This window comes from Lynx canadensis, chromosome B1 (assembly GCF_007474595.2).
Source record: "Lynx canadensis isolate LIC74 chromosome B1, mLynCan4.pri.v2, whole genome shotgun sequence".
Taxonomy (NCBI): Eukaryota; Metazoa; Chordata; class Mammalia; order Carnivora; family Felidae; genus Lynx; species Lynx canadensis.
Window position 1 is genome coordinate 81770507 of NC_044306.2, and position 8747 is coordinate 81779253.

Genomic DNA, 8747 nt, shown 5'->3' on the forward strand with positions numbered 1-8747 from the left:
GACTGAGCCACCCAGGTGCCCCAGTTCGTACCTATTCTTAAGAAAAGGTTTTATTAATTTTCCAGCCACTCGAGTTGGAAACTTAAGAACACTCTCTGACCCCTCTCTCCCATTACGCTATAGCCAAATAACCACCAGTTGGTTTTTTTGCTCACAAAACCCATCTCATATATCACACAGATAACTCAAATACTTTCCTATTAATCTGCTGGCATCACTGCATGTTCACCTTCAGTGATTCCTGATGCTTCCTTATTCTGGCACCGTAAGGTCTCAAATTCTCACTCCAACTTAACCTTTCTGAACGTGTCTCCCACCTGACCACACTGAGCCCTATCAGGAATACCCACAGTGGTGAGGGAGAGCTGCTCACCAGCCTGTGGGTCTGTGCTGTCCAACACGACAGCCGCAGGATAAACACAGCTATGTCTAAACATAACTTAATTAAAATTAAAAAATGCAACTCCCCTCAGTTGCACTGGCCACATTTTAAGTGCTCAGTAGCCACTTATGGCTGGTGACTTTTATCCTGGACAGTGTAGATACAAAACATCTCCATCACTCCAGAACGTTCTGTTGGACAGTGCTATACAGATCCTCAGCATACATGCTTACCTCTCTGGTTTTCCATACCACCTCTCTGCCTAGAACACTTCTCTCCTCTCCCTATGCAAATTCGCATGTCCTTCCATACCACAGTGGTCCTCATGCAAGTTGTCTGCTCAACCTCCTCCTGTATTACCCTGCAACAATTCTTGCAGTGTTGCTGCATTTAATTTTTCATTTTTGTGTGTCTTTTAATTATTGAGCCACTCAGAACTAATAAATATTCAATGGAATAAATGAAGTACATACGGACTATAATACTGCATCAAAATTATCAAATAATGGTATATGTAATACCCCCTCTCTATTAAAAAGACATGTTTTCTTTCAATTTAAACAAAAGATCTTGCATTTAGCTAACTAAATGACTTAATTTAATGCCTAATTATAATACTTGGAAGATAATTAGTTCCCCTTTTTTTTTCCTTGTGGTGTTTGACTCTGAAAGAAAAAAAACCTTAAAGGTCTGAAATACTTCCACTTTGCATAAGCACACCGCAAAGAAACCACTAAAGATAGACAAGGAAAAGAAAATGAATGAACAGTTTGAGTAACTATACCCTAACTATCTGAGATTATAGGAAAAAATATCTATAGTACAGCCACCCTAAAATTAAGGAGAAACTACAAATAGAGCATTTAAAAATTATAAAAATTATGTATATAAATGTTTTTGAATCAATAGCTAAGACCCCTCTATCTTTCAAACGTGAAATCATGAATATTTGAATTCTGAGCTCAAAAACGATACAGATGCATAATTAACTGTTATATATGTATGTGTTCCTTCTTTATATTCAGGATTATTGTCTTAAGAAAATTAGTTCAGAAATGGATCCACACTATAGTTCTGGGTTCTTAACAAGGGAACAAGTTTCCTTATCTGAATACTGGAAACTGAGCAGAGATTTGGAGGAAATTGCCAGGTTAAGGATTCACTCAGACCATAAAGAGTTACTTTAAGAGGGAGTCTCCCCTAAAGTTCTGATTTGAGCTTATAACAAAAACTACAAAGATGTAAAACTCCTCAGATACTGTAGTTCCCAGTACCTTCCTAAAAACTCTGATATAATCGCTGTAGTTGAACTATTTGTGAAAGTTTTGACTTTTTTTCTCTTACATAAATGAATGTTCTACAGAGCCTGGTCATTTTGCAAATCAGCCAGCAATAGCTGTGTTACTGTTTTTACCTAATAGCACTTGTACATCTCTAAAATTGACATCTCTAAAAATTTTTAAAGTTATTATTTATTTTGAGAGAGAGACAGTGAGCAAGCAGGGAGGAGGCAGAGAGAGAGGGAGAGACAAAGAATCCCAAGCAGGGTCCGCACTATCAGTGTGTAGAGTTCGATGCAGGGCTCAAACCCGTGAACCCGTGAGATCATTACCTGAGCCAAAATTAAGAGTCAGACGCTTAACTGACTTAGCCACCCAGGAGCCCCTAAAACTGACACCATCTTAATAATGCACAGCAAAATCATTTTAATTTAGATTTTAAGTAATTACATTCATGCTACTTAGTTTTGCTTTTTTTTTAATAAGAAAGTTACTCCACAGTATGTGTTAAAAATACTTCAGTATTTTTGCTGCAAATCAGATGACAGATCACCAAACTGGACTGAATATGTGCACTACTAGGTAACAGCAGAAAAGGAATATAAAGAGCCAAGAGATTTCACTTCAGAGAGAAAAGGTGATGCCCCTATTTGTTATCAAAGCATACCCTGCTAATCTTGGCACAAAAAATAAAACCAGAGCTTCCAGCTGCTGAACACAAAGTGCTAGGAGAGTGGCATGCCCGGAGAGGACACGGGAGCTCTGAGCCCCTTCCTCTGTACCCTGCCCTGTGTACTTCCTCCATCTGGCTGGTCCTGAGTTGAATCCTTTATAATAAACCGGTAATCTGTTGGTAAAAGGGAGAAAGTAAGGGTGAAAGAGACGAAGAGAGAGAGGAAGACAGAGAGAAAGAAAGGGAGAGAAAACAGTAAAACCACACACAGAAAACACTGAAACGACATACCATTATAGAGAACACTTCATCAGCCTCACTTTTATGACTTAATATCAAGTTTCTCTACTTCTTTGTATGTAAACTATCCTTTTTCTTTTCAGATCTTTCCAATTCTCTCCCTAATACCCCTTAGCACCTTCCTTAAATACCCCAAACTTTGGCTTTTGGTTAAAAATGTGATTTGTTTTTGAGAGTCAAGACAGAAAATTCATACAGAACCGTCTGAGTTAACTTGAACTTTGTACAATCTTGGATCTCTCATTTTCTAGTAAGGTCCCATTGATTGAGACACAGGGCTTTTCTTTTCCATTTCTAAAATGAAAAAAAGAAAAATCGATTTTAATCTGTAAAAAAAACATCTCTCTGAGGTTGTCAGACTTGATTCCTACTCAGCTCAAATGATGTTAGGTACAAAAAGTCAATACCATGCCAAAAATTATCCTTTCCTTCCCTCCCCAAATTACAGTGGATTTATTCAGACCACAGCCTTAGGAAACAGTGAGCATGGCAGCAAAGGATAAACAAATGAAAACTCAACAGCAAAAAGAGTGACCTGGGTTCTGGCTTTGCCTCTTCTAGTCACTTAGAAGAGTGGCTCTAGGCAAGTCAGCCGTCTTCTCTGGGCCTCAGATTGCTCAGCCTGATACGAACCAACTGGATGAGAAAATCTTCAAAGCAGTTTTTAACACTAAATATCTCTATTCTCTGCAGAGGAAATTACAAATCTTAATGTTTATGAATGCACTTGGCAAGGCTGTCCCATCATGTCCTTCACCTGAAATATCATGCAATTTGGGTACTTGTATGTATACAAGCTCACCAGGGCATATAAACATCTTTGGATTAGAGGATGGGAATGAGCAGACATTGGATCCATGGTATCATCAGATTCTTAAACAGCCTCACCATTTAAAAAAAAAAAAAAATCACTGCAAGACTACCCAAAAGTAGACAAATGTGGAAAAAAATTCCAGAATTTGCAATGAACTATTTTCATTTCAAAGTGTAGTGTTTAACAGCTAAGAGAAGGCTAATTTTGATGTCATTAAACTACTAGAACTTTTCACTACCATCAGCTTGTGATATTACAAGAAAAACACGAGGGGAAAGTGACAGGAATTATCTGAAAAACAGAGAGGACAACAATTCAGCTTTGAAATGCATTGCTTTTTTGGTCATTTTTATTCTTCCAATTATGTTCTGCTTAGATATGTATAATATAAACATTATATTTCTTAAGTACTTAAAAGAAGACAGCCCAGAAAAGCAAAATAGAGGGCAAATTTGTCTAAAAGTAAAGTCATGTCTATACTGGAATAGCAAATCAGAGCAGAACAAGGATTATTCAAATATTCTAAGCAAAAAAAGTATACATACAAATACAAACTAAAATATATAAAATATATAGTCAAACTAAATATATACAATATATATTATATAATAAATATATTACAGAATATTTGTATTTTATATATTTAATGCATATATAGTTAAAAGTGAGGCTCCAGAGTCAAACTGCCTGTTCATATCCCAGCTAAGATTATAAATCATAATCACTCACTAGTTATGTAGCCTGAGGCAAGACACTGAATCACTCTGAACTCAAGTTTCTTTGCCTGTAAAATGTGGTAACAACAGTACTTAGGTAAGTTTTGGGGTTTAAATGAGGTATGAGTATTAAAACTAAGCATACAGTAAAAACTCAGAAAATATTAGCTACCACTATTTATCTTATCCAAAGCTCTAAATCAAATTAGGGTCTATGATAAACATGATCCATAGAAAAGTCAACCTCATTTTATCCAGTACTTGTTACTTCCAAACTGCGTTTATCTTATCAAGAGCCAACTAGAAAGTAGAAAAATTAATGATACATCTCTTTCTTTTTTGACCCCACAAACTGACTAGTAGAAGTAAAAAGCAGAAAAGTAGCTGAAAGAAGGAAAAGGAGAAGCAAAGGTGCTACAGCAGCACTATCCACCAGAACCTTCTGCGATAACGGAAATGTTCTACATACACTAACCAATATGGTAGCCACCGCCATATGGTCATCCTCAGACGACCCATAAACTGAATATGACTGCCAGAAATTTAAGTAAAAAAACAAAGGTCTTCTCTTCCTGAATTGTTCATATGTTCAATTCAAGTATCTTTGTTTTCAGTGGAGACCTGATAACCCTGACTAGTTAAAGAAATAACATGCCAGCTGATACATCAATACGGTGCAACTCAGTGCTAATGAAAGGATCAGAGATAAGAAGTATGTGGTCCTCTGATATTTTAGAAGGTCCCTAAGGCCAAGTTAAATTCAAGCTCACATGAAGCATGATTCAGTACACAGATCAGAGCTGCAAAGGTCCTTATCAGCAACCCCAATGCATTTGTTCCTCCACTACCAAATGGAAAGCTACTTAGGCAAGGCAGACTGAACATCCCTGCATTTATCTTCAATTTCTTCGGAAATTCAGAGTTTGGTAAGCCTTTCCCTCTTTCAGAAACACTAGCGTTCCGGGGCTGCTCAGCTTTTCCACTATAAACAAAATCCATGAACCACCCATATCTGAAGTATAACGCCAGACTCCTGCTTAGCTGCCCCTGTAATATGGTTTAATTATGATGACTGAACTAATAGGCTGACATCATAGACTTTTACAGGCTGACCCCATGTCATCCTGATGTATCATTTTGCACCAGTTCAGTGCTGTAAATCAATTTAAGATCTCAAGCAGGTTGAAAAGGCTGGTAATGATGCTTTCTCTGCTGTCTCTGGAGACTCTACATTATACACAACTTACATTATTTATAAAGCCTCAATGATGCCTCCATTAGCCTTGTAAGACTACACAAATGAGATCTTTTATACACACACAACTTGGCCTTGATTATGTAGGCGACTACAGCTTAAATATACTCATCTAATTACACTCTAGTTTCTTCTTTTTCCGATCTAACCGAGTCATTAAATTTTATCTTTAGCCCAGAATTACTATAAATCAAAATCACAAACTGAAATTTAGTTTTTTTAACTAATAAATGTATATGGGGAAAAATGGGACTTACTTAATGCTTTAATGAACTTAGTAGGAAAAAAATTACTTAAATTCCAAGAGATGTAAGAGGTTAACATTTTTAATTGCTTAAGAACGGTCATTTCTCTAAAACACAAAGGTCATCAGCTTTTCAAGGGTATAAAACCAATGGATACTGCAAAAAGGAAAAATGTATTTGGTTACATACCTATGGTTGTAGGGGTCAAAACTAAATCAAGGACAAATCCCTACCCTCAGAAGAAACCCGATCCTGCCTGGATCCTCCAGAGAGGCTCTGGCATCACCCACCTCTAGAAAATCATCTCTCACGACCCTGGTTACAGTTTCCTAAGAACTGCAATATCACACAAATGTACGCCACCTGCAGAGAAATATCAAATAACTGCAAATGGGAAAGAGGGAGGGAGAGAGGAGGACAAACACTTTAATCAGTTCAGCATACTCAGGCCTGGCACCTACATCAGAACAGCAATGATGCAAAATATTTATACTCCTTGAAAATGCTGAGTCCGTGAACATTGGTCCTGCCTCGACTTTTTTGAAACAGTGGTTCCAATACAACTCACCTACCTCCAATAAAACGTAAAGTGGTAATTATAAACAAGATCAAAAATCAACATGGGCAGAGAACAGTTTTCTCATTGTGTTACTGAATGCAGGCATGTTATCCACACACGCAATTAGAGCAAACGTTCTGAAATAAAGGCATTCTGTGATCTAGGTGCTAAGAGTTCCAGCAACAGGATGGCACACTGCAATCGTGCAACTTCTCTATCATTCCACATACTCTGAAACTTCAGATACCATGCCAAGAAGAGAACAGGAGGAGAAAGGCAAAGGCCGGTTGCCACAGCACTCACGGAAACGATGGTTTCTCAAGGAGATGGTTCTGAGACGCGCCTCAATTTTCAGAAGGGAAGCGTCTTACTGGCTATCTTGCACAGTCTATTTAAAAGTCGTATGCACCTCAAAATAAACAAAAGCCGCAGCTACTGGAGTTGTAAGATCCGGCAGGCATTTGTTCCTCCTCCCTTCCTAAAGTACATCAAGGAAACGTTCTCTCTTTAAGCCTACATGTATATTAAGCAACTAGAAAAACAAGCCCACGTCTGTCTCTCTCACACCCACTACCCCCCACCTTACTACAGCAGCAACCCCGAGAAACACTAACAAAGACAGAGAGCGGAGTAAATGAACAGTTGTTCAACAGCGAACTCACAAATACACATGCAGTGAGGCAATCGAATCCGGTAAAGGGAAAGGAATGAGACGACACTTGGGAGACGCACGGGGTGTAGGCGGAAGAGGGGAAAAACAAAAAATTACGCGCCGCCGCCAAGCCTTTGAATAAATTAGACGGAATTTCGGTGCGAACTTTCCTTGACCTCGACCCCCAAGAGGCTCGTCGGGGCAGAGAAAGGAGCCCGTCCGGGATGCGGAGGGGAGCAGGGCACCTGGTGTCCTCCTCGCGCCAGACCCGCTCCGCGAGGCGCCGACCGCGTAGAGGGCAGCGCCTGCGGCTGCCCAACTCCCGCAAGGGTCGCTCGGGCCGGCGCGGGACACAATGGGCCCGCGGGCCGCGCGGACGGGCCTCTGCCCGGCTGCGGAAAGGGAAAGAGAAACGGAGAGCGGGCGGAGGGAGAGGGTGGAATGGGAGGTCCCGCCGCGGCCGGGGCCAGGGGCGAGGCTCGGGGCCGAGGAGCGCGGCTTCCCCACCGCAGACCCAACAAAGACGTGAGGAGAACCCCGGCCGAGCCCTGCCTGCCTGGCCGCCTGGGCGCCAGGACAGGAGGAGGTGGCAGGTTCGCTCCTCGGAACGGCCGGGAGGCGCCATCATGGGGGGGGGGGGTCCCCGGTCCGCCCCACGCGGGGAAGAGCCCCCTCCCCGCCGCGGCCCGCGTCACCGGCCCCGCACGACCGTGGCAGCCCGGCGGGCCCGCGCCTGCCCCACAAGAGGCGGCGGCGGCGCTGGAAAGCCCAGGGAGCCGAAGGAGGGCGGGGACGCGGCAAAGGAGAAAGTTGGGCTCAGGTCTGTTTCGTTTTACCGGGTTGGCGGCGCGCCCGTCCGCGCGGGCGCACGAGTGGCCGGGCGAGCGGGGTCCCGCGGCCCCGGTCCGGCCGGCGGGGCGCTGCCCTCGCAGGGTCCCTCCCCGCGCCTCGGCCCGGGCTGAGCCGCTCGGCCTCTCCTTCCTCCTCCCGCCCGCCCGCTCGCTCCCGGAGCCTGGATTGATCTGGTCGCGCTGGCGTCAGGGAGTCGGAGCCGCCCAGCCTCCACTCCTCGGCTGCCAATACCCGGCGCACTCGCCCGCCCGCCCGCACGCTCGCTCGCCTGCTCACACGCGCACCCGCGCGCCGCCGCCGCCGCCGCGCGACCAGGGATCCTCTCCAAATTCCCCGCCGGTTAGCGCGAGCGCGGGGCCAGCCACCTCCCCCCGCCTCCGGCCCCACGCCCCATTTATTCCGAGGAGAAAAAACAACTTTCCTCCTCCTGCTTCCTTTAGTCCGGGTGGAGCGGACTTGGTGCATTATCCTCAAATGAAGTTTGGTGTTCAGCATTTATTTCCTGAAATGTTCATCACCCGTCCACCGCGCCCTCCGAACGGTACCGTAAACGTGGAGTGCATTTTTGACAATTATCTTTCAAGGCTCTCCTTTTCCTGTCTAGTTTCCATTGCCCTTCACTAACTTTCCTGTTTTGCAAGCCCCAGAAGTTGCTTGTACCCAGAATTGGATAGCCTAGTTCTGTTGCGTGTGCTTACACCAAACCCGGAATCGGTAGTGTTTTGTGCCAGTTCGGGATCTAATGATTCCAGTAGCTAACCTAATTGACAGCTGCCACAATGGAACTCAACTTTTGATCCAATTTCTACAATCTTTTAGATGACTCCAACCCCCTAAAATAAAAACAAACTGGCTCTCATCTACTTGATCTGCAAAGACGTTGAACATATCTTTTTGTAACGATTAATTTTTCCCTTGGCTAGCTCTCTGGAAGCTGGCATGAAATCTTGGATAATCACCATAATGTTGAGTTGTGTTTAGAGAGGAGTAATTACTCTGAGGAATAAACTGCACATGAA

The 8747-nt window shown here is 43.1% G+C and overlaps 1 protein-coding gene across 1 annotated transcript in view; it reads right to left on the reverse strand.

Moving 5' to 3' along the window:
* Positions 1–7731, reverse strand: part of SMAD1 (SMAD family member 1) — an 80389-nt gene extending 72658 nt beyond the window's left edge. Inside the window, exon 1 of the mRNA XM_030312992.1 lies at positions 7713–7731. The gene's annotated coding sequence lies outside the window, so the exon portion shown is untranslated. The remainder of the gene's footprint in view (positions 1–7712) is intronic.
* Between the last annotated feature and the right edge of the window lie 1016 nt (positions 7732–8747).